Raw genomic sequence first — 26,069 nt, forward strand, 5'->3', positions numbered from 1 at the left:
CTATAAACGCCAAGTTTCCAACGCCCGCCTACGACACAAAAGCCCAAACCATAACGTGTCCCACTCCGTGTTTCACTGTTGCCTTCAAATTTCCATTTTTGCAGGTCGGTATTTGATTTGCGCCATACATACGACGGGCTGTCGGAGCCAAATATATTGTATTTCGACTTGTCAGCAATTATTACCTAGTCCCAAATACTTAAGTCCTTGTAAACATGATCCTTTGAAAACTTTAGACGCATGTGTTGATTTCTTTCGCTAATGAAGGGCTTTTTGCGTGCTATTCATCCTTTAAACCCATATTTACGTAGCACTCTACGAACCGTTTCTGCGCTGCTTGATTTCCCTACTCATTGCTAATCTCACTAGCAGGTTTAGGAGCTGATTGCTTAGGGTTTTCATTCTTTCTTTTATTTTTCGTAATATATAGCGCTCATCCGTGGAATTAAAAATGTTATTTGCGACCCCGCCTTTGTTACGCACTCTGTTTTCATGTAAAAAGCGTGATAGAATAGACGGTATTTTTGAGTCACTTAGGCCCGGTTTTTCAGTACAAGTTCAACTCAGTTTGTCAGTTAAACTACGCTTAAACTTATTCTACAGTTTTTCAGTCTACCTTAACTGAAGTTTAAGCTAAGCTTAAGCGGCCAATCTGCCAGGTTTAAACTCTAGTTAACTTATCAGTTATTTGCGTTCGTACGAAATGGCGTCGAATATACCCAACAAGCATTTTGGCTTGAGTACCATTAGAGCACATGTTGATAACTAGGTACACTTCTAAAATCTCAAGAGATGTTTCGAAACAGTGGCTCCACTCGAGAATCTTAGTGTACTCAGCAAAAGAGGGAACTTTTTACAAAGCAGACTATGCTATAAATTAAGTTGAAAAAATGTAATTAAACACTTGTGGTTCTCTAACTGGACTCAAATGTAATATTCAATGATGTTGATGTAGGATCTTCGGTGTGATAGGCGGAGCACGCTACCATCACACCACGGCGGCCGTCTATATAATTTATTCTTGATTAATTACGCTTCATTACTGCTATCAGCCAGGTGTTTATTTCTCACAATAAACAGCTGTTGATTTTGGTGGTACCTCCTTGGAGATTTTTTTCAACTTCACCTCAGTTCGATATATAATGTAAGATATCAACTGGAGAAATGGGTTGAATATTCATTTCAGAACTGTACATTTCTAAAAATCTCTCGAAATTAGGATAATAATTGGAAAAAATTAATGACGTTGGAGATCAACTGGAAAACTTTTAATTTTATAAAATTTCTCAAGGGTTGGATAGTGACTGGATAATGGTGCCGTCCAAGCTAGCCTACTCTAAAAGCGGTCTTAAACTGTGACTGAAAAACTGCTTAGTAGTTTAAATTTGAAAAGTGTTTAAGCTTAGCTTAACCAACCACTGATAAACCGGGCCTTAAACTAACTAACTTCATTTTCCGTCTCGAGTGTCCGTTTTTGAAAAGACTGAGCACGCTACTCAATAGTAGTACGCTTCCCAAATTAAAAAAAAACCCCCATTTTTTATTAATTCCGGTGACAAAATTTGTATTTAAACCGTTGTTGATTCGACAAGTAATATATTGTATGAAGGAAAAACCAAAATACCCTAATGCTAAAGGGATATAAAGCGAATATTAAACAAAAATAGGAAAAAAAAAAGTGTCGTAAATCATCAACGAAATTAAATCATTACTTCAACGCTTTAAATAATTTTTTTTCTCTACAAACATTGTGGACAGAAAAAAAGAGGCAAACGAACATAAAAAAGAAATGTGGGCACGAAAAGACAACACATTGCTATTTATTATTTGCTCATAAGAACGAAGAACAAAAAATACAACGAAGGCAAAAGCAACACGCTACCAAAAAAAAAGAAAAACACTTCACTGAAAACCACACGACTCATAAAAAATGGTATACACACGAAAAAAACGCTGCAGTAGCGCACCACATACACACATAAATCCATATAAACTGCGACGTCTCATTTCAATTCACTGCATTGTTGCATCCCAGCGGAGCCAAAAAAAATATACAGAACCAACAAAAAACAAAAGAAATCAGGCAATAAAACAAAATTGCGCGCTTTAAACGGCCAACACATGTAAACACAACACGAATCGAACGAAAGCAGCGCAGTCAACGCCCTGGCTCTGCTGCTCGCAGTCGACGTGCGAGGGAGCGTCGAGTGGACATCGACTGTGAGAGAGCGAACGAATGTGTGAATGACGATGGCCGAGACGAGCAAAAAACCAAATTGGTAGACGCAAGCCTGATACAAAAAAATGAAAATGTACATAAACATGGAGAAAAAAGAATAGAACAGATAGAAATAATGTAGGTACAAAAAAAAATTGGTTAGAAGAGATTGAATGAAGCAAACGTAACGAATGAAATTATGCAAAAACGAAAATGTATTACAAAGGAACAAACAAAAAAATTAAGAAATACAATTACACAGTGCAACAAACTTCAAAAATATGGGGAGATTATGGAAATCGGTCGTACTGTCTTCAACTAAGCCGACCAAATTGTGATATGTAATTTTAGCCTTATTTCCAAAAGTACGGTTTCCGACTAAAGCGCGGTATTCAGAACGTAAGAAAATGCGCAAGAATATTTTTATTTTCCCTATATAGGGTAGATGTACCAGTAACCGGACATTTTGCACTTTAATCGTTTGAAATAAGAAAACCGTTGACTTATTTTAAAATTCGAAAAATTCATTGGAAGAAGCCACTCATTTATAACGGTTTCGCAATTTGCCTTTTGCTTTATTTTCAAAAGAAGCTTTGTTGTTTCCTTTTAGTTTACGTGTATGAAGTGAAGTGTTAAAACGTGCTACTTTTCAATTTTTTTGCTAGTTGTACTTCAATTCTATCAGGTGAGTTTTTACTAATAATTTCGTGACAATAGTGTTTCAAATGACTGTTATTCCATAAATAAAAAAAAAAATAAATAAATGTAAGGCGCGATAACTTCCGAAGAGATCTAAGGCCGAGCTTCTCTTCCAATTTGCGTCGTGCTCCTCTTGCTTTTCCCTACAAATTGGCCGGACGGGACCTACATGTTTTATGCCGACTCCGAACGGCATCTGCAAGGCAGATGAGTTTTCACTGAGAGCTTTTCATGGCAGAAATACCCCCGGAGCGCTTGCCAAACACTGCCGAGGGGCGACCCCGCTTAGAAAAATTTTCTTCCAATTGAAAAACCTTATTTCTAAAATTTTGATGTTGCTTTGCCCGGGGTGTGAGCCCAGGGCATACGGTGTGTTAGGCGGAGCACGCTACAATCACACCACGGTGGTAATTGATAAAAATACGTGATAACAGTTTAAAATTAGTGAAAATGTGTATAAATTTTTCTGAATACACTTGTCCGGATACTGGAATAAAAATAATAGTCCGGTTACTAGAAATAGTTAACAACCGCACAATTCTAGTATCCGGACATGCTGTTGTTTAGCCCTTTTTTTAATAATATTTGTGTATACTCAAATTAATTATAGTATGTGTGTTAATCCCAATTAGATTGGGCGAGATTAAGTGAAGGCGAGAGATGCACTTGATCGACCAAGCAGGAAAGGCGTGGGTTCAAGCGCGGGACTGTAAAGTGTCGAAGATTATGTGTAGGTCTTACAACCTTAGACTAATAAAGTTGCTTCTATTATTAAAAAGAGATGACTGTAGGCTTATGACGGGTATTCTGACTAGACACTGCCTTCTGGCGTCACATGCCTTGAAATTAATCTTGGTCAGTGATAGCAGATGTAGGAAGCGCGGGTTGGAGGAGGAAACGATCGAGCACGTTCTGTGCTAGTGCCCTGCGCTTTCCAGGCTAAGACTCCAGCTATTAGGAGTGATATAGCTGTCAGATCTAGAAGCAGCAAGTGGCTTAAGTCCTAGGAATCTTCTAGTATTTGCCAAGAGGACGGAGTTATTTTATAACATAGGTCTGGTAACACTACGGACTCATTGAGTCTATGTGAGGTCCTCATGGACCGGCCAGTTCAACCTAACCTAACCTATGTGTGATAATCCCTAATCCAGGGTGTTATACGGACCGTGCCTATTGGAGGATTTGCATCCAGGGGATATATTCGGATGTATTTGAACGGAGCCTTCCCGATACCGGGCCTCCTCGGGAAGTAATGATGGCCTAACCACAGCAAGGGGTGCTTTTTAAAATTAGACCGCTGAGCCCGCCTTGTGGGCAGGTGGTCGTACGACCAAGATGAACTTAAAAATTTTAAGAGAAAGTAAGGATGCGATGGAAAAATCGATAGCGTCGCAAGCCGGAAAAGAGGAAATCGCTATCAGCGATGACTCGGACGCGGATAGCGATGATAGTGTGCAGTGAGCGCGCTCGGTAAAGGAGCGGCATACTAGTTAGGACAAAGAGATAAGGTTAGAGCGGGAACAACGAGATAGGGGGCTTAAAGTAACCCTCTCAACATATCGGGCTGCATTAAGAATTATGCAGCGCTTGAGCCCAGTGGTTCACCCAACCAACGATGAGAGCGATCGCTTGGCATGGGCCCGTGAGACAGTAGAAGAATGTCGAAGACAATTCACAGACGAAAGCTTTGCTGCGAATAACCCTCAATTTTGCAACCGCATCGAAGAGGAAGAAACTCCTAGAGTCAAGAGGCAGCGATCGACTGTAACTGACAAGCATGATTTTAAGAGGCATAAGGGGGAGGGTAAACGCTCTAGTTCAAGAACCGGGAATGACAGGAACCAAACCTCAAAATCCGCATAGCGGTTCGAAGAGGAAAATATAAGTACTGGAAAGCCATGTACCTCAAAAGTTGTAATATAGGAAGAATACCACAATAATGACTTGAGAGGGCACAAGGGAGATAAAAATTAGACTCCAGCTTAATCGATGATACTAAAGGGAGCTAACGCTAAGACTCCGATTTTCAACGGGAACAAGATGAGCGAAGTTTCGAAGCAGTCTCTGACTGTGGCATTTGTATAATGTTTAATTACTACGTAGGTATGTTTTCAGCTAAAATGTATTGAAATTAATGAAATATTTAAATTTAAATTTTTTATTTATTGGAGTTTTGGTTTAAATATAAAACAAAAATAAAAGCAACGTTATAAAACGTTGTAAAACGTAACAAAACAAATATTATTATTTTAGATCATAAGCGTCCGGTAACTGGAATATCAAAAGACGCGTATTAATCTCAAGAAAAATAATGCGAAGACGGAAAATAAAAATTGTATCTCTGTCCGGAGATATTTTCAGTTGAAGTTTGCGATTTTCATGTGGTTGTTGTAATGTTGTGTACCCACAAAAACAAATTGTGAACATAACTGTTTTGCGCGGATATATGTAGTTTTGGTCTCCAAACCGGTGTTGGACCCACCCAGGGTTATTTTTTATAAGCGCGGCCGAAGGCCGCCAACGCAGAAAAGTGTTCTGCGTAAAAATACTATGGATACCACCCCCGGTTTCGGAAGGACCCGCGGGTCTTTTTTCGGTTTTTCGTTAATACCTTTTGAGCGAGTTAAATTTTTACTCTCCGCCTTCGGATTACTAATACTGATATCAAGACGCGTCGTTTGATACCTCTCTCGATATTTTTGGTAACGTATTAGGAGTCGACCCCTCAACTAGACTTTTACCGAAGTTTTTTTGGTTTTAATTTCATCTTTGGCACATTGGTATCCACCACCGCTAGTGCTTAAACGAATTTTGATTACGTGTGTCGAACAAAAATCTTGCTTAAAAGTACAATGACAAAGTTTATAGCACGAGCATTACATGAAAAATCGTAAATTTCAGCCGATTTTCTAATTGCTTTGCTTATTAATTTTCAATGCAAATATATTTTAAATATATCACACCCCAACTTATCAAATCATAATCAGCTTGAGGAAAAACAAGTTAAAAAAAAAATGGTATGGCAAAAAATGAAAAAATATTGAAACATCAATTAATTCTCAATAATTTCTTAGTAACCATAATGATGAAATAATAAAGATAATGTCAAAAACACAACCTCACTTTCTCGGCAGCTCTATTTGCCAGTATTTATTTGTACTAAATTTTTATAGCTAAATTTTTCGTACAAATTTCCTCAAAAAATTATGTTTTCTGCAAAATTTTGTCTATAATCTTTTTGGGAATACAAATTTACGTTTATGTCTTAAAAAATTCTGGTAGCGGCTTACATAGTTATTATATTTCTAAACGTATAGTAAAATATACTCCGATCTTTGTAGAATTCAAAGGCATTTATGTATGATAGACATTCCTCTAAATTATGCATGCCGAACTTGTCAGAATAAGGGAAACGTCAACGGGATGAGAACACCTGAATATTCATTTCATCATGGTCACCAGTTTTTTATTCCTTCGCATTTTTATTATTCATGATCAGCTAGAAAAAATTCAGAATATTAATTTCTTTACATAGACTAAACCTGTACATGGAATGGAATATGTATGTGAATATAAGTAAACTGGAGTAAATTTTCAGAAGAGAATTTAGGCCTATTTTTTCTTTAAATTAACGTCGTGCTCCTTTTAATTTTCCCTACAGGCGGCGGGACCTACATATTTCCCGCCAACTCCGGACGGCATTTGCAAGGCAGATGAATTTTCATTGGCAAAAATACACTAGAAATCACAGACGAAAAGAAAGTTTTCAAATTGAGAAACGCTACGCTATATAATATAAGCAAAAATCGAAACTTGATGCACACGTGTCCCGTAAAAACAATTTATTTTTATACTCAGTTGAGCAGAGCTCACAGAGTATATTAACTTTGATTGGATAACGGTTGGTTGTACAGGTATAAAGGAATCGAGATAGATATAGACTTCCATATATCAAAATCATCAGTATCGAAAAAAAATTTGATTGAGCCATGTCCGTCCGTCCGTCCGTTAACACGATAACTTGAGTAAATTTTGAGGTATCTTGATGAAATTTGGAACGTAGATTGGCACTAATCTCAGATTGCTATTTAAAATGAACGATATCGGACTATAACCACGCCCACTTTTTCGATATCGAAAATTTCGAAAAACCGAAAAAATGCGATAATTCATTGCCAAAGGCGGTTAAAGCGATGAAACTCGGTAGATGGGTTGGCGTTATGACGCAGAATAGAAAATTTGTAGGATTTTGGACAATGGGCGTGGCACCGCCCACTTTTACAAGAACGTAATTTAAAAGTTTTGCAAGCTGTAATTTGACAGTCGTTAAAGATATCATGATGAAATTTGGCAGGAACGTTACTACTATTACTATATATGTATGTGCTAAATAAAAATTAGCAAAATTGGATGAAGAACACGCCCACTTTTTAAAAAAAAATTTTTTTAATTCAAATTTTAACAAAAAATTTAATATCTTTACTGTATATAAGTAAATTAAGTCAAAATTCAACTCCAGTAATGATATGATGCAACAAAATACAAAAATTAAAGAAAATTTCAAAATGGGCGTGGCTCCTTCTCAAATTTGGTAGGGGCATAGATTCTATGACGGTAACTGTTCTCTGTGAAAATGGGCGAAATCGGTGGAAGCCACGCCCAGTTTTTATACACAGTCCACCGTCTGTCCTTGCGCTCGGCCGTTAACACAATAACTTGAGCAAAAACCGAAATATCTTTACTAAACTTAGCCCACGTACTTATCTGAACTCACTTTATCTTGGTATAAAAAATGGCCGAAATCCGACCATAACCACGCCCACTTTATCGATATCGAAAATTACGAAAAATGAAAAAATGCCATAATCCTATACCAAATACGAAAAAAGGGATGAAACATGGTAACTGGATTGGTTTATTGACACAAAATATAACTTTGGAAAAAACTTTGTAAAATGGGTGTGACACCTACCATATTAAGTAGAAGAAAATGAAAAAGTTCTACAAGGCGAAATCAACAGCCCTTGGAATCTTGGCAGGAATACTGTTAGTGGTATTGCATATATAAATAAATTAGCAGTACCCGACAGATGATTTTCTGGATCACCTGGTCCACATTTTGGTCGATATCGCGAGAACGCCCTCACATATAGATCTAAGGGACACTCGCTTTTAAAACCCTCATTAATACCTTTAATTTGATATCCATATCGTACAAACACATTCTAGAGTCACCCCTGGCCCACCCTAATGGCGATATCTCGAAAAGGCGTCCACCTGTAGACCTAATGCCCACTCCCTCTTGAAATGCTCAGTAACACCTTTCGTTTGATACCCATATCGTACAAACATTCTAGAGTCACCCCTGGCCCACCCTAATGGCGATATCTCGAAAAGGCGTCCACCTATAGACCTAATGTCCACTCCCTCTTAAAATGCTCAGTAACACCTTTCGTTTGATACCCATATCGTACAAACATTCTAGAGTCACCCCTGGCCCACCCTAATGGCGATATCTCGAAAAGGCGTCCACCTATAGACCTAATGCCCACTCCCTCTTAAAATGCTCAGTAACACCGTTCGTTTGATACCCATATCGTACAAACATTCTAGAGTCACCCCTGGCCCACCCTAATGGCGATATCTCGAAAAGGCGTCCACCTATAGACCTAATGCCCACTCCCTCTTAAAATGCTCAGTAACACCTTTCGTTTGATACCCATATCGTACAAACATTCTAGAGTCACACCTGGCCCACCCTAATGGCGATATCTCGAAAAGGCGTCCACCTATAGAACAAAGGATTACTCCCTTTTAAAATACTCATTACCGCCTTTCATTTGATACCCATATCGTACAAACACATTCTAGAGTCACCCTGGCCCACCCTAATGGCGATATCTCGAAAAGGCGTCCACCTATAGACCTAATGCCCACTCCCTCTTAAAATGCTCAGTAACACCTTTCGTTTGATACCCATATCGTACAAACATTCTAGAGTCACCCCTGGCCCACCCTAATGGCGATATCTCTAAAAGGCGTCCACCTATAGAACTAATGCCCACTCCCTCTTAAAATGCTCAGTAACACCTTTCGTTTGATACCCATATCGCACAAACATTCTAGAGTCACCCCTGGCCCACCCTAATGGCGATATCTCGAAAAGGCGTCCACCTATAGAACTAAGGATTACTCCCTTTTAAAATACTCATTACCGCCTTTCGTTTGATACCCATATCGTACAAACAAATTCTAGTCACCCTGGCCCACCCTAATGGAGATATCTCGAAAAGGCGTCCACCTATAGACCTAATGCCCACTCTCTCTTAAAATGCTCAGTAACACCTTTCGTTTGATACCCATATCGTACAAACATTCTAGAGTCACCCTTGGTCCACCTTTATGGCGATATCTCGAAAAGGATATAGGATTACTCGAAAAGGACTAAGGATTACTCCCTTTTAAAATACTCATTACCACCTTTCATTTGATACCCATATCGTACAAACACATTCTAGAGTCACACCTGGCCCACCCTAATGGCGATATCTCGAAAAGGCGTCCACCTATAGACCTAATGCCCACTCCCTCTTAAAATGCTCAGTAACACCTTTCGTTTGATACCGATATCGTACAAACATTCTAGAGTCACCCCTGGCCCACCCTAATGGCGATATCTCGAAAAGGCGTCCACCTATAGACCTAATGCCCACTCCCTCTTAAAATGCTCAGTAACACCTTTCGTTTGATACCCATATCGTACAAACACATTCTAGAGTCACCCCTGGCCCAACCTAATGACGATATCTCGAAAAGGCGTCCACCTATAGACCTCATGCCCACTCCCTCTTAAAATGCTCAGTAACACCTTTTGTTTGATACCCATATCGTACAAACATTCTAGAGTCACCCTTGGTCCACCTTTATGGCGATATCTCGAAAAGGCGTCCACCTATAGAACAAAGGATTACTCCCTTTTAAAATACTCATTACCATCTTTCATTTGATACCCATATCATACAAACACATTCTAGAGTCACCCCTGGCCCACCCTAATGGCGACATTTCGAAAAGGCGTCCACCTATAGACCTAATGCCCACTCCCTCTTAAAATGCTCAGTAACACTTTTCGTTTGATACCCATATCGTACAAACATATTCTAGAGTCAGCCCTGGTCCACCTTTATGGCGATATCCCTAAATGGCGTCCATCCATAGAACTATGGCCCACTCCCTTTTAAAATACTCTTTAATACCTTCCATTTGATACCCATGTCATACAACCACATTCCAGGGTTAACCTAGGTTCATTTTCCTACATGGTGATTTTCCTTATTTTGTCTCCATAGCTCTCAACTGAGTATGTAATGTTCGGTTACACCCGAACTTAACCTTCCTTACTTGTTAAACACAATTTTTTTTTTTTTTTTTTCGAAAATGTAAATGTATTCACATGTTTTGTTATTTTAGCAAACCTCGACACAACTACTACCAAATATAGTTTTTTTTATTGTTTTTATACTCAGTTGAGCAGAGCTCACAGAGTATATTAAGTTTGATTGGATAACGGTTGGTTGTACATATATAAAGGAATCGAGATAGATATAGAATTCCATATATCAAAATAATCAGGATCGAAAAAAAATTTGATTGAGCCATGTCCGTCCGTCCGTCCGTTAACACGATAACTTGAGTAAATTTTGAGGTATCTTGATGAAATTTGGTATGTAGGTTCCTGAGCACTCATCTCAGATCGCTATTTAAAATGAACGATATCGGACTATAACCACGCCCACTTTTTCGATATCGAAAATTTCGAAAAACCGAAAAAGTGCGATAAATCATTACAAAAGACAGATAAAGCGACGAAACTTGCTAGATGAGTTGAACTTACGACGCAGAATAGAAAATTAGTAAAATTTTGGACAATGGGCGTGGCACCGCCCACTTTTAAAAGAAGGTAATTTAAAACTTTTGCAAGCTGTAATTTGGCAGTCGTTGAAGATATCATGATGAAATTTGGCAAGAACGGTACTCCTATTACTATATGTACGCTTAATAAAAATTAGCAAAATCGGAGAAGGACCACGCCCACTTTTAAAAAAAATTTTTTTTCAAAGTAAAATTTTAACAAAAAATTTTATATCTTTACAATATATAAGTAAATTATGTCAACATTCAACTCCAGTAATGATGTGGTGCAACAAAATACAAAAATAAAAGAAAATTTCAAAATGGGCGTCGCTCCGCCCTTTTTCATTTAATTTGTCTAGGATACTTTTAACGCCATAAGTCGAACAAAAATTAACCAATCCTTTTGAAATTTGGTAGGGGCATAGATTTTATGACGTTAACTGTTTTCTGTGAAAATGGGCGGAATCGGTTGATGCCACGCCCAGTTTTTATACACAGTCGTCCGTCTGTCCTTCCGCATGGCCGTTAACACGATAACTTGAGCAAAAATCGACATATCTTTAATGAACTTAGTTCACGTCCTTACTTGAACTCTTTTTATCTTGGTGTGAAAAATGAACGAAATCCGACTATGACCACGCCCACTTTTTCGATTTCGAAAATTACGAAAAATGAAAAAAATGCCATAATTCTATACCAAATACGAAAAAAGGGATGAACCATGGTAAGGTAATTGGATTGTTTTATTGACGCGAAATATAACTTTAGAAAAAACTTTATAAAATGGTTGTGACACCTACCATATTATGTAGAAGAAAATGAAAAAGTTCTGCTGGGCGAAATAAAAAACCCTTAAAATCTTGGCAGGTATTACATATATAAATAAATTAGCGGTATCCAACAGATAATGTTCTGGGTCACCCTGGTCCACATTTTGGTCGATATCTGGAAAACGCCTTCACATATACAACTACCACCACTCCCTTTTAAAACTCTCATTAATGCCTTTAATTTGATACCCATATCGTACAAACTCATTCTAAAGTCACCCCTGGTCCACCTTTATGGCGATATCTCGAAAAGGCGAACACCTATAGAACGAAGGCCCACTCCCTTTTAAAAATACTCATTAACACCTTTCATTTGATACCCATATCGCACAAACAAAGTCTAGAGTCACCCCTGGTCCGCCTTTATTGCGATACCTCGAAAAGGCGTCCACCTATAGAACTAAGGCCCACTCCCTTTTAAAATACTCATTAACTCCTTTCGTTTGATACCCATATTGCACAAACATATTCTAGGGTCACCCTTGGCCCACCTTTATGGCGATATCTCGAAACGGCGTCCACCTATGGAACTAAGGATTACTCCCTTTTAAAAAACTCATCAACACCTTCCTTTTGATACCCATATTGTACAAACAAATTCTAGGGTCAGCCCTGCTCCACCTTTATGGCGATATCTCGAAACGGCGTCCACCTATGGAACTAAGGATTACTCCCTTTTAAAATACTCATTAACACCTTTCTTTTGATACCCATATTGTACAAACAAATTCTAGGGCACCCCTGGTCCACCTTTATGGCGATATCTCGAAAATGCGACCACCTATACAACAACCACCACTCCCTTTTAAAACCCTCATTAATACCTTTAATTTGATTCCCATATCGTACAAACACATTCTAGAGTCACCCCTGGTCCACCTTTGTGGCGATATTTCGAAACGGCGTCCACCTATAGAACTAAGGCCCACTCCCTTTTAAAATACTCATTAACACCTTTCGTTTGATGCCCATATTGTACAAACAAATTCTAGGTTCACCCCTGGTCCACATTTATGGCGATATCTCGAAACGGCGTCCACCTATGGAACTAAGGATTACTCCCTTTTAAAATACTCATTAACACCTTTCATTTGATACCCATATCGTACAAACGCATTCTAGAGTCACCCCTGGTCCACCTTTATGGCTATATCTCGAAAAGGCGACCACCTATACAACAACCACCACTCCCTTTTAAAACCCTCATTAATACTTTTAATTTGATACCCATATCGTACAAGCACATTCTAGAGTCACCCCTGGTCCACTTTTATGGCGATATTTCGAAACGGCATCCACCTATGGAACTAAGGATTACTCCCTTTTAAAATACTCATTAACACCTTTCATTTGATACCCATATCGTACAAACAAATTCTAGAGTCAACCCTGATCCACCTTTATGGCTATATCCCTAAATGGCGTCCACCTATACAACTACGGCCCGCTCCCTCATAAAATACTCTTTAATGCCTTTCATTTGATACGCATGTCATGCAAACACATTCCAGGGTTTCCCTCGGTTCATTTTCCTACATGATGATTTTCCCTAATGTTGTCACCATAGCTCTCAACTGAGTATGTAATGTTCGGTTACACCCGAACTTTACCTTCCTTACTTGTTTTATATTATTCGTTTCTCTGAAATTTCACCTGTCTGATTTGTGTCCCGTACAAATGGGTATTTTTTGATATTTTTCACACACATATATGTACAAATATTTCAAAAGCAGGTTTCTAGTTTTATTTAGACATGTACCACACAATACTAATACAGTAAAACCGCAGTCTGAAAAAGTTATAGGCTTTCTTTAGTTAAGGTCTAAAAATAAAATAGATGTGCATGATTTGTCCCGAACTAACCGCGGAACGTTCCAGAGGCAATTTTTGTGAAGAGCGGGTGACACGTTATCACCTTTGATGGGTGCTTCAACGTTGCCTCCGTTTAAGATGACGTATACGACTTCCCTCTAGAATCTGAGCACTCCCTGAACTTTAGTTACCGGGTCGCCCTTTCCGTTCTGACAGAAATTTGACCCAGGTTCAAACCTTCTGTCTTTTGGCAAATTTTTCACATTTTACACTTTTCCTGTACTCTGTGCCACAATTTTCGTTCGGGTGATAGCCATGTAGCTTAATGGATTTTTTAATGTTTGAACTTTGAGTTGTATATGAAACCATTTCCGAAAACGGCGAAGTCGATTGTCCAAACTCCATTAATTAATATCTGAAATTGCTGTGTAATTGTACTTTAATGAACAATATATGTATGTACATTTTTTTTCATCGCCAAATGCATGGGGAAAAAGCGGAAGACCCCTCACACAAATAGGCTGACGGATAGACCGATGAATGGATGAGCAATGCTAACATAATTTTTTTTTCGGTTGACTTAAGTAGGATATAGAAAAAATCACTAGGCGCTACCAGCGATGAAGCCGATAGTGTCTACCGAAACTATCCGATTTTTTTACGTGTCTCTCTGGATCCGCCTATAGCTGCATCGTCCTTGTAGTAGATAATTAATGACACTACAATGAATGACATAGTTTCAGATCTATTTATCTGTTGGCGTTGACGTGTACGTTGTTTTAACCCATTCTCTCTATTGAGCTCTTGAAGCCTCTGGTTAGTACTTGCAACTATACGAATGTACAAACACTATGGGAAAATATGACTGAAGACATCATACTCAGTAGCCAAAGGAGATAATTCCAATAATATCTTTCCTTTTCTGGCAGCAGGTATTTCGTATTTAGGTGATAATGTAATGTTTTCATTAAGTACAGCTCACTTATGTACATGCAACAACCGATGCAAGTGTAGTATCTGCGTCTGGAAAAACTCCGCCATCAGAAGAAACAGCAGCACTGCTCTCACCAATTTTGTTCGTTGTATTCTCTTCCTCAGCTATTTCATCTTCATCATCTGATGGAGCGTATTCAGGTCCAGTCACTGTGTCGCTGCCATCACTTTCGTTTCCATCGTCAACTGATAAAAGAACATTCAGTTGGCATCTGAATTTATCTTTGTTGCTTGGTCTTAATTCTCTTTGGAGGTAAATGACGCCCTGAATAGATTTTTTATAAGAAATATAAAAGGGAAACAAGCTATGTGGAATTGATTAGAAAGTTTTGCCCCCCCCACCCACATATCAAGAATCGTATAAGTTTTCTTTCTATATTAATACTAAGCTTCAGGGCTTCAATTATGTGCAGCTAGTCGCCGTGGTGTGGCGATAGCGTGCTACCGCCTACCACCCCAAATATCCTGGGTTCACGCCCCGGACAAAGTTTCGTTCGGAGTCCGCATAAAACATGAAGGTCCCGTTGTTGTTGTAGCGATAAGGTTGCTCTTTGGGAGTGTTATCGATGTGATGGTCCTTTGCCGGATACAGACCCGGTACGCTCCGGTACCACAGCACCATTAAGGTGCTAGCCCGACCATCTCGGGAACGATTTATGTGGCCACATTAAACCTTCAGGCCATCCCCTCCCACCCCAACCCCAGCTTAGGGTCGCCAGAGCCTCATCTGTTAGTGAAACAGGATTTGCCGCGGATAGGTGAGGTTGACAATTGGGTTTGGAGAAGCTACATATATATTGCGCTGGCAACGTGAAGTGTTGCGCTACACAGCCTCTTGAATCTGGTATTTTAGTCGCCTCTTACGACAGTCATACCTACCGCGGGTATATTCTGACCCCCTAACCCGCTGTGGGGATGAAGGTCCCGTCCCGCCCATTTGTAGGAATATTTAAAAGGAGCACGACGCAAGTTGGAATAGCAGCTCGGCCTTACATATATTCCTTTTATAATAAGTATGTCATGGTTGATTACCCCGTTTTAAAATTACAATTTGAACAAAAACTTTTAAATCCATTGCAACTTTTTTTTTCATTTTATTACAAAAAATTTTCCGATGTTGCACAGTGAAGTTTATAAATGAACATTTACAAAAAAAAAAAACGCGAAGGGTTGACTGATAAATGGAGAGCGGTGGGTGGATGGATGGGAAGCCTTATACGTGTGTATATGAGAGTTTGCGCTGGGTGTATCAACCGTAGAGGTACAAAGGGCAAATGTAGGTAAAAACAAAAATATACAAACGATTGCGAAAATGAATGAAAATATGCGGTGGCGCCAAGTGCGCTGTACTTTATGAATTATTTTTTTTTTTTGTATTTCTTTTATGTATGCTTTTTTAAAGTACGCAGATTGCAAACTGCTTATTACTAAATGCGAATTCATCTATGCAGTCGTTTGCATTTTTCCACAACTTCAAATCCCATAATTTTAATACAGAAGCCCCGCCAGTTTTAGAGATGAACCAATAAATTGTTACCTTTCCGTGTCAATTCAAACGGCCACCCGTTTTCATCAGTGTTGTCTAGTCTTTTCGAGTCTTTGGCCTAGTTTACATATAACGATATTAACTTCATTTTCGTACTGAATTCGTAAACGGTAATTAAATAACTAGATTTTCCATACAAATTTTTTGCTACGATAATCGGTTATTATGAACAAATTTTAGAGATGACAATGCTTTTCCTAGTCATAGAACCCTCTCTAGCGTGTAATCTCTAACTGGAAGCACAAAATAAAAAAGAAAAGTGAAAATTTTATAGTTTATAATCCAGTACCTAGGGATGGAAAATATATGAACGCCTAGACTAACTATTGTGGATTTACTGTCTTACTCCCCATTTCGAGGATGAAGGAAGATAGCATTAAAGGCGAAATATAAGCAATTATTTATAAAAAACCTCAAAAATTTTTGATTGAGTTGATAACCCAATTACGATAGCACCTACCTACATATATATATATTAACTCTGCAAAAATTTATTTTTTTTTTCGGCTGATAATACTTTGTACATTACGAAGCCAGAAAGAGAAATATAATTACTATCCAAGTCAAATAGCATTGATAGAGGTACAGCGGCGAAAACCTTTAACCGTACATTGGTAATTCTATACGACAGCATGACCCTCTTTAAACACGTCCAAAAATATCGGGAGGGGTGTCAAAAGACGCGCTTTGGACACAGGATCGCGCATCCGAAGGCGGAAATTGAAAATTTTATTTCTTTCCAGTGATATTTGCAAAGAAAATTGAAAATTTGCATGTGGTTGTTGTAATTTTGATGATTTTGTAGTAACCACAAAAAAACTGTGCGTAAAATTTTTTGCGCGGATACAGTTTCGGTGTCCGAACCGGTGTTGAACCCACTCAGGGTAATTTTTTGAAAGGCGCGACCGAAGGCCGCCAATGCATAAAGAAGTTCTGCGAAAAAATACTATGGATCCAACCACCGGTGTTGGAGCACTCCGGGGTCATTTTTCGGTTTTTCGTTAACATCTTTTGAACGTTATAAAACTTTTATTTTGAAGCGTCCCAATTAGAATGGGGCGAAACGAGACAAGTCAAGGCAAGGTACCAAAAAGCGAATGAGGTACATATATTGAGAAGTGAATGATACTTGACAAACGCATGTTTGAGTCGTTTTGCACTGTTACTCGTATCGACGATAAGTATGTTCGGAAAACAACATGAAACCCATAACTCATAACATGAGCTGACAAGTCTCGTATATGTTGCTATTTCTTGATTAAAACGATGATTGGGTTACAGTGTCGTGTTTTAATATCAAAAACTTACTACTGTACCATGATTATTATAAATGATAAAGATAGTACTTAGAACGACAGATTTATTTTACAGAAATACGGGACAAATATAAAATTTAGCCCACAAATACGGGATTTTGGAAACATCAAGAGGAAACATGCATAATAAAACTTAAATGAGGAAATTATTTATCGTAACTTTTTTATAAAAAATATCGGTTTCTTTGCTACACTTATATGCGCATTAGACTGGGTTGGACCCCATACAAAAAAAAAAAGTTGCTAATGTCCGCTCCTTAATTTAAAGATTATGTTGAGAGGGTTTCAGAAAAATTTTTTTAAATTTTTTTTGATCCTTTGTAATACAGCCGAAAAGGTTTTTTCGTTGTAACTTGGTTATTTGACGTCTGATTTTTAAAATTGATATGTCATTATTTTGGCCTTGAGAAGCTTCACATTTCCGTTTAATGTCGTTTGAAGCTATGAAGTCGTTTACACATGGTTAGGTAGCTAACAAAATTTAACCCCCCCCAATGTATCCTTTTTTTCCTTACCAAACGAAATTACTTAAGAATTCAAGAAAATGTTGCTTTAAAACCATATTACTAAAATTATAAACAAAGAAGTTATAGCACTTTCAATATTTATTGCAACTGTTATTTTACCTGATTCTTATTATACTTAGACCTGAAACTCATGATATTTTTGGAGGAAAAATTATTATTAGGGTTTGCATTGAAAAGTTAATAAAGATATGCCAAATATCATGAATAGGGGAAGTCAAAGTAAATAAGTGAGTCAAACCTGTTGGTTCGTATTTATAATAATAACACTATGTGACAAAATCAACTTTTTTTCTGGGTATTGGACAAAGCCTACTTTTTTGTAGAGATTGAGGTTTAAGTAAACGAAGAACTATCTCCGTTTTTCGAACTAAGCCTCCAAAAAATACTTATCGGCTTACGAAGTTCGAAATTCCACATTTCGAAATTTTCTTTTTTTTCAATTTCAATTTGCTGAACGCGTTAACAAAAAAAGAAAATTTCGAAATGTAGAATTTCGAACTTCGAAAGCCGATAAGTATTTTTTGGAGGCTTAGTTCGAAAAACGGACATAGCGGTTTTGTCCAATACCCAGAAAAAAAGTTGATTTTGTCACATAGTGTTATTATTATAAATACGAAACAACAGGTTTGACTTACTTATTTACTTTGACTTCCCCTATTCATGATATTTCGCATATCTTTATTAACTTTTCAATGCAAACCCTAATAATAATTTTTCCTCCAAAAATATCATGAGTTTCAGGTCTAAGTATAATAAGAATCAGGTAAAATAACAGTTGCAATAAATATTGAAAGTGCTATAAAATTTTGTTAGCTGACCTAACCATGTGTAAACGACTTCATAGCTTCAAAGGACATTAAACGGAAATGTGAAGCTTCTCAAGGCCAAAATAATGACATATCAATTTTAAAAATCGGACGTCAAATAGCCAAGTTACAACGAAAAAACCTTTTCGGTTGTATTTCGAAGGATCAAAAAAAATTTTAAAAAATTTTCCCGAAACCCTCAACATAATCTTTAAATTTAGGGGCGGACATTAGCAACATTTTTTCGACCCAGTCTAATGTGCATCATGTATATATCAACCGATTAAAATATAAAGGGTGTGCACGAAAAAAGCCTGTATCTTATATTTATGCACTTTCTCTATAAAGCAAGCAATCACTATCAATAAGGGAGTTCAGAACTTTGTGAATTTGATGTTTGAAACGTTGCTATAGCAAACATAAGCTACGGCTCGTAAGCAACTTTTTTCTTTTTAAATATGGGAGTTAAGGATTTTGTGCAAATGGTCTAGCATCATGGTATTTGCAAACTGGTGTAATATTTTTATACAAAACGCCAAAAACTTATAACGGCTATGCATGTGCTACGTCATGGCAAATGCGCAACATCAAAAACAATTGTTTTTTTTGCAACATTGATTACAAATCATATCTTAGTTGCTGTGTGTTATTTTTCGTCAATAATGAAGAGTCGGTAGCGTTGGTATTTGTCGGCAGCGAGTTAAAAATTTCCTAAAACACTTTCTGAAAAGCTCGCGAGACTTTACCTTATCATGTCACTTCACCACTTTTTTTGCTCACCCTTTCAAATTTTTTGTGAACTCATTGTATTTAGTTCATTTAGTGCCTCATTACAAGGTCTCTTTCCTGACAACCTATGTAATATTTGTTCCAAATAGGAGCCAAATCGGACCACAAATACGATTTTTTGAATATCTCGATCCTTGCTCATAGGTTTTGCACGCATTTAGTTTTGATCCCACCCGATTGGTGGACCGGTCAGGGTAATTTTGATAAGCGCGGCCGAAGGCCTTCAACGCAGAAACGTGTTCTGCGCAAAAATACAATGGATCCCATCCCCCGGTTTCGTAGGGACCCAGGGTCATTTTTTGGTAATAATTTTTGAACGAGTTAACATTTTTCTTTTCCGACTTCGGAATATTGTTGTCGAGGTCAATACGTGTTTTTTGAAACCTCATTGGGTATTTTTGGATGCGTATTAGCAGTGGAGCCCTGAGGCCCTATTCACCATCTGTGAGTTTTAAAGTGTACACAAGAAATTGTGTAAACTTTGAAATTCTAATTCTGTGAAGCAAAAATGTAAGCAAGAAAACTCACTGATAAAAACTGCGTGAGTTTGTTTGACAGCCAGTGTACCCTATTGTGACATTCAAAACTTATACGGACTGTTGCAGAATAACTTTTTCTTATCATGGCGTTTGATGAACAACAACATAAACATTTGCTCACTGACATAAGACTTTTACATTCAGCGCTCATTCAGCAAAACAATGCGCACAATACTTTACTGAATCGCATGAAAATTTAAAGTGTAAATATTGTGTGCAAATGAGTTTTCAATAGGGTGTACATTTTTCAGTTTTACACAGTTAGAGAATTGACCCCCTGTTCTAGACTATTACCAAAAACTCCAAACACCGTAAAGATCTAATAGTTCAGGACCGACGACAATCAAGTAGGCGATGATTAAATATCTAGAAGATCGAAGATCGTTTAAGTAGATATTAACAAAATAATTTGCGTGGTAAATATCTGTAAGTAGGTATTAATCACGGCCTAAATATTTAATTGAACAAGTAAGGAAGGCTAAATTCGGGTGTAACGAACATTACATACTCAGCTGACAAATTACAGCTTGCAAAACTTTTAAATTACCTTCTTTTAAAACTGGGCGGTGCCAAGCCCATTGTCCAAAATTTTACTAATTTTCTATTCTGCGTCATAAGGTCAACCCACCTACAAAGTATCATAGCGTTATCCGTCTTTGGTAATGAATTATCGCATTTTTTCGGTTTCTCGAAATTTTCGATGTCGAAAAAGTGGGCGTGGTTATAGTTCGATTTCGTTCAAATTAAATAGCGATCTGAGATGAGTGCCCAGGAACTTACATACCAAATTTCATTAAGACACCTCAAATTTACTAAAGTTATCGTGTTTACGGACAGACATGGCTAAATGAATTTCTTCTTTCGCCCAGATCATTTGGTATCAACCGAATCAAATTGGCTTGAGTTCACAACGCAAGTCTGTAGAAACTTTAGAAATAACCTTCAAACAGATGTAATTTACACAGACTTTAGCATGGCTTTGCTAAAGTTTCTCATACAATTCTTATTAAAAAACTTAACTCTATGGGGTTCTCATCGACGTTTCTAGGATGGATCTCCACTTACTTAACAGGAAGGAAGCAAAAAGTGATCTTTAAAGACCCCTCATCGTACTTCAAATATCATATTGAAACTTGTGTGACTCGACCTAGAGGTGTGTTACCTTTCACTAAACGCGGTATCAGATTTATCGTGACAAGCTGGACTCGGTTCAAAAACAGTTCCTGCTTTTTGCGTTAAGTCACTTATCGTGGGATCCAACAAGGAATCTTCCATCATATAATAGCGGGTTGAAGCTTATTAACCTTCCTTCCCTTGAGAGCCGCAGGGAAATGTTGGGTGTATTGTTCATGGTGAAATTATTGGGAGGGATTGTGAATAGCCCATTTTTACTTAGTGAGATAAAGATTAATGTCCCTATGAGGCCATCAAGACATTTTCAACCACTTCCTGAGTACATGCAGATCTAATTTTGAAATGAACGAAGCTTTTCGTTGTTTGTGTCTGGATTTCAACAAGCACTACATCAATTTCGATATTTCAGACTCGCCTTTCTTAATAAAGAAAATTATACTATTTAACCTAAATTAGAAAATGCTTATCTAATGTAAGCACCGGCAAATCAAAACACATAAACGTGTTATAAGATCGTACGCCTAATAAATACATTACAAAAACGTACCGGTCACTCCGTCATCTACAACATACATTAGAGCTCACGAGAGCCTCCTACTGGGCAAACAGCTCCCTTATGAGCATTTCCCGTTGGCTCCTTTATGAGCGCTTTACGTCGGCTCCCTAAAGGGCACACAGCTCCTTTCTGAGCAATTCTCGTCCTTCAGAGATCCTCACGACGGCTGCCTGCTTGGGCATACGTATAAGAATTGATGCACAACAATCTATCCATCTTATAAATTTGTAGAATAAATATGTTATTTATATCGCATATACTACATATTTTAAGTAAATTGAAGATTTTAGTCTGTATACATTTTTTAATTGTAGACTAATAAATAAATAAATACATACATAGAAGAAGTCTATATCTATCTCGATTAGTTTATGCCGTTACGGGGTACCGTTATGCGTACAAAATTAATATAGTCTGTGAGCTCTGCTCAGCTGAGTATAAAAATTATTTGAAAATAATATATATATAATACCTACTTACCGAACTTCCAACTAAACTTCTTAGGAATGTGTTATTAGCTGCGGCGCCACACTCTTTGTAAATAACTGTTTATTATAATTTCAGCGGTACTAGTTGATAGATTAAACAAAACACGTGCCAGTAGCGTTTGAACTGGTTCAATAGCCTTTTTGAAATTTCATCACACAAGTAATTTATCATCGAATTTACACGGTTTCTTTTTTTTTTTTTTTAACTATCACTGAAAAATATCGATAAACAAAGGCGAATGGACTTTTACTTTTTAATACTTCGTGGTTATCTTTATATGTATATTTGCGATTATGATGTCCTAAAAAATGAGAATTTAAAAATTAGTATGGATAGGTTTTTAGTTTTTTCTCTTTGCCTTTTACACTGATGCTTGTCTATTACCTATGTTTTTTGTATCTTTTTAGTGTTGTTGCTTTTTTTTATTTTTGTCGCGCACCTTTGCAGGATTCGCTAAGCGAAAAAAATGTACGTTTCTGCAGCGAATACAAAATTGTACTTGGCTTCTACGCTACTTCAGTTCTCCCACTCCACTTGCCATGAAATCAACCTCCTACAACCAGCGCGCCCTTACACAAGCACACACAGAAGTATGAAACGCAAAGAAGAATAAAAATAGACACACTTAATTTGTTTTTTTTTTGTACTATTGTCATTACTCCTATTTCCCCGATTCAATTTTCTCTTACTTTATTTCTCCTATTACTTTTTTTTTTGGATTTTCGGCACACCATAGCATGAAATACACGACATACAAAAAAAAAACACGTACACATTTAAGTAGCCACAAAAAACTGTGCAAGGAAAAAATGGCCGCGTTTGTTTGCACTGCACTACCGAAAAAATAGAATAAAAAAAATCAAATCAAGTATTTTTTTACTTTTTTCCTAATTTGCAAAAAACACGTGCGAAAAATGCATAGAAAATATCTAGGTTTCCACATGCATATGTACGTGAATTTATGTGCATTTGTAATTTGTATGTATTCCTGTTTTTTTCAAAGTAGAATGTTTTCATTTACAACTTTTTGTATCTTGCTGTAATTCTATTTTTTTTTTTGTTACAGCACAACACATACACGCACAACTAGACTTTACACACCTACTCCATAAAAAAACTGTGTCCGTTCGCTGTCAAAGCAAAAACTTGACTGTCGCAAGCAGCAAAAAAAAATCACATCACAATTTTTTCAAATTGGCCTCTGCTCAGCTGGTGGTAGCGCTAACGCCAACGTCGCTGCCTGCAATGTTAGCTGACGCTGGCGTAGTTCATTGTTGTAGCTGTTCAGAGAGTGGAAAGAGAGCGGTCTTGTCGTTGAAAATATTCATTAGCGTTTGACTCTCAATTTTTTCACAACAGTGTTGTGTAAATATGGTATAAGGTATAGTTGCGGGTACCGAAAACCTTACATAGGAATCCCTCCTGTGTTGATGATATTTCAGTAAAAAATGCATACTTCTTTTAGATTTTGATATAAGTTTAGTATGATGCAGCTACTCCTCTTAAGTAAGCTAATAACGATTTTATTTGATCCAAGTAAGATGAACAGCCTTGAATTCCAGTAGCGCGATTCACCAACTTTTGCCGATTTATGAAACCGAGGTTTTTTCCGTAGTCACTTGGTTTTAACAACACTTATTAAGTACTTATTCTATTTGGGGAAAAGTGTGGTCCCTGGTAGTGAAATATCAAAATTTTGTGCAGGATTCGGGAACATTTACCGCCCTTTTTTAAATTTTTTCGAAATGACGTCCGACAGCAAGGCAGAAGGGAGGTCTACTACTCATGACTTATTTCCAGTTGCATTTCGGGGCAAACTCAAATGTTATATTCTTAAACAGTGCTGCTCAATATTTATACTCAGTTGAGCAGAGCTCACAGAGTATATTAAGTATAATAAATATTGGATAACGGTTGGTTGTACAGGTATAAAGGAATCGAGATATATATAGACTTCCATATATCAAAATCATCAGTATCGAAAAAAAATTTGATTGAGCCATGTCCGTCCGTCCGTCCGTCCGTTAACACGATAACTTGAGTAAATTTTGAGGTATCTTGACGAATTTTGTAGGTTACTGGGCACTCATATCAGATCGCTATTTAAAATGAACGATATCGGACTATAACCACGCCCACTTTTTCGATATCGAAAATTTCGAAAAATTGAAAAAGTGCGATAATTCATTACCAAAGATGGATAAAGCGATGAAACTTGGTAGGTGGGTTGAGCTTATGACACAGAATTGAAAATAAGTAAAATGTTGGACAATGGGTGTGGCACCGCCCACTTTTAAAAGAAGGTAATTTAAAAGTTTTGCAAGCTGTAATTTGGCAGTCGTTGAAGATATCATGATGAAATTTGGCAGGAACGTTACTTGTATTACTATATGTATGCTTAATAAAAATTAGCAAAATCGGAGCACGAACACGCCCACTTTAAAAAAAAAGTGAAATTTTAACAAAAAATTTAATATCTTTACAGTATATAAGTAAATTATGTCAACATTCAACTCCAGTAAAGATATGATGCAACAAAAGACAAAAACAAAAGAAAATTTAAAAATGGGCGTGGCTCCTCCCTTTTTCATTTGATTTGTCTAGGATACATTTAATGCCATAAGTCGAACAAATATTTACCAATCCTTGTGAAATTTGGTAGGCGCTTAGATCCAAGGACCCTAATTGTTTTCTGTGAAAAAGGGCGAAATCGGTTGAAGCCACGCCCAGTTTTTATACACAGAATATCGTCTGTCCTTCCGATAACACGATAACTTGAGCAAAAATCGATATATCTTTACTAAACTCAGTTCACATAATTATCTGAACACACTTTGTATTCGTATAAAAAATGGCCGAAATCCGACTATGACCACGCCCACTTTTTCGATTTCGAAAATTACGAAAAATGAAAAAAATGCCATAATTCTATACCAAATACGAAAAAAGGGATGAAACATAGTAATTGCATTGGTTTATTGACGCAAAATATAACTTTAGAAAAAAACTTTGTAAAATGGGTGTGACACCTACCATATTAAGTAGAAGAAAATGAAAAAGTCCTGCAGGGCGAAATCGAAAGCCCTTGGAATCATGGCAGGAATACTGTTCGTGGTATTACATATATAAATAAATTAGCGGTACCCGACAGATGATGTTCTGGGTCACCCTGGTCCACATTTCGGTCGAAATCTCGAAAACGCCTTCACATATACAACTACCACAACTCCCTCTTAAAATTCTTATTAATACCTTTAATTTGACACCCATATTGTACAAACGCATTCTAGAGTCAACCCTGGTCCACCTTTATAACGATATCCCGAAAAGGCGTCCACCTATAGAACTAAGGCCCACTTCCTTTTAAAATACTCATTAACACCTTTCATTTGATACCCATATCGTAAACAAATTCTAAAGTCACCCCTGGTCCACCTTTATGGCGATATCTCGAAAAGGCGTCCACCTATAGAACTAAGGCCCACTCCCTTTTAAAATACTCATTAACACCTTTCATTTGATATCCATATCGTACAAACAAATTCTAGAGTCACCCCTTGTCCACCTTTATATCGTTATTTCGAAAAGCCGTCCACCCATAGAACTAAGGCCCACTCCCTTTTAAAATACTCATTAACACCTTTCGTTTGATACCCATATTGTATAAACGCATTCTAGTGTCATCCCTGGTCCACATTTATGGCGATATCTCGAAAAAGCGTCCACCTATAAAACTTAGGCCCACTCCTTTTTAAAATACTCATTAACACCTTTCATTTGATACCCATATCGTACAAACAAATTCTAGAGTCACCCCTGGTCCACCTTTATGGCGATATCTCGAAAAGGCGTCCACCCATAGAACTAAGGCCCACTCCATTTTAAAATACTCATTAACACC

General features: G+C 37.4%; 1 protein-coding gene across 16 annotated transcripts in view; it reads right to left on the reverse strand.

The window, feature by feature from the left end:
* sqz (squeeze) overlaps positions 1-23,307 on the reverse strand; it is a 62,504-nt gene extending 39,197 nt beyond the window's left edge. Inside the window, exons 1-3 of one of the 16 annotated variants that reach the window (XM_067759162.1) lie at positions 23,190-23,257; positions 22,858-23,001; positions 22,160-22,469 (exon numbers count right to left, since the gene is read on the reverse strand). The gene's annotated coding sequence lies outside the window, so the exon portion shown is untranslated. The other 15 variants (XM_067759161.1, XM_067759167.1, XM_067759163.1 and 12 more) reach the window with 15 other exon arrangements.
* Between the last annotated feature and the right edge of the window lie 2,762 nt (positions 23,308-26,069).

The sequence above is a fragment of the Eurosta solidaginis genome, chromosome 1 (assembly GCF_040869045.1).
Source record: "Eurosta solidaginis isolate ZX-2024a chromosome 1, ASM4086904v1, whole genome shotgun sequence".
NCBI lineage: Eukaryota > Metazoa > Arthropoda > Insecta > Diptera > Tephritidae > Eurosta > Eurosta solidaginis.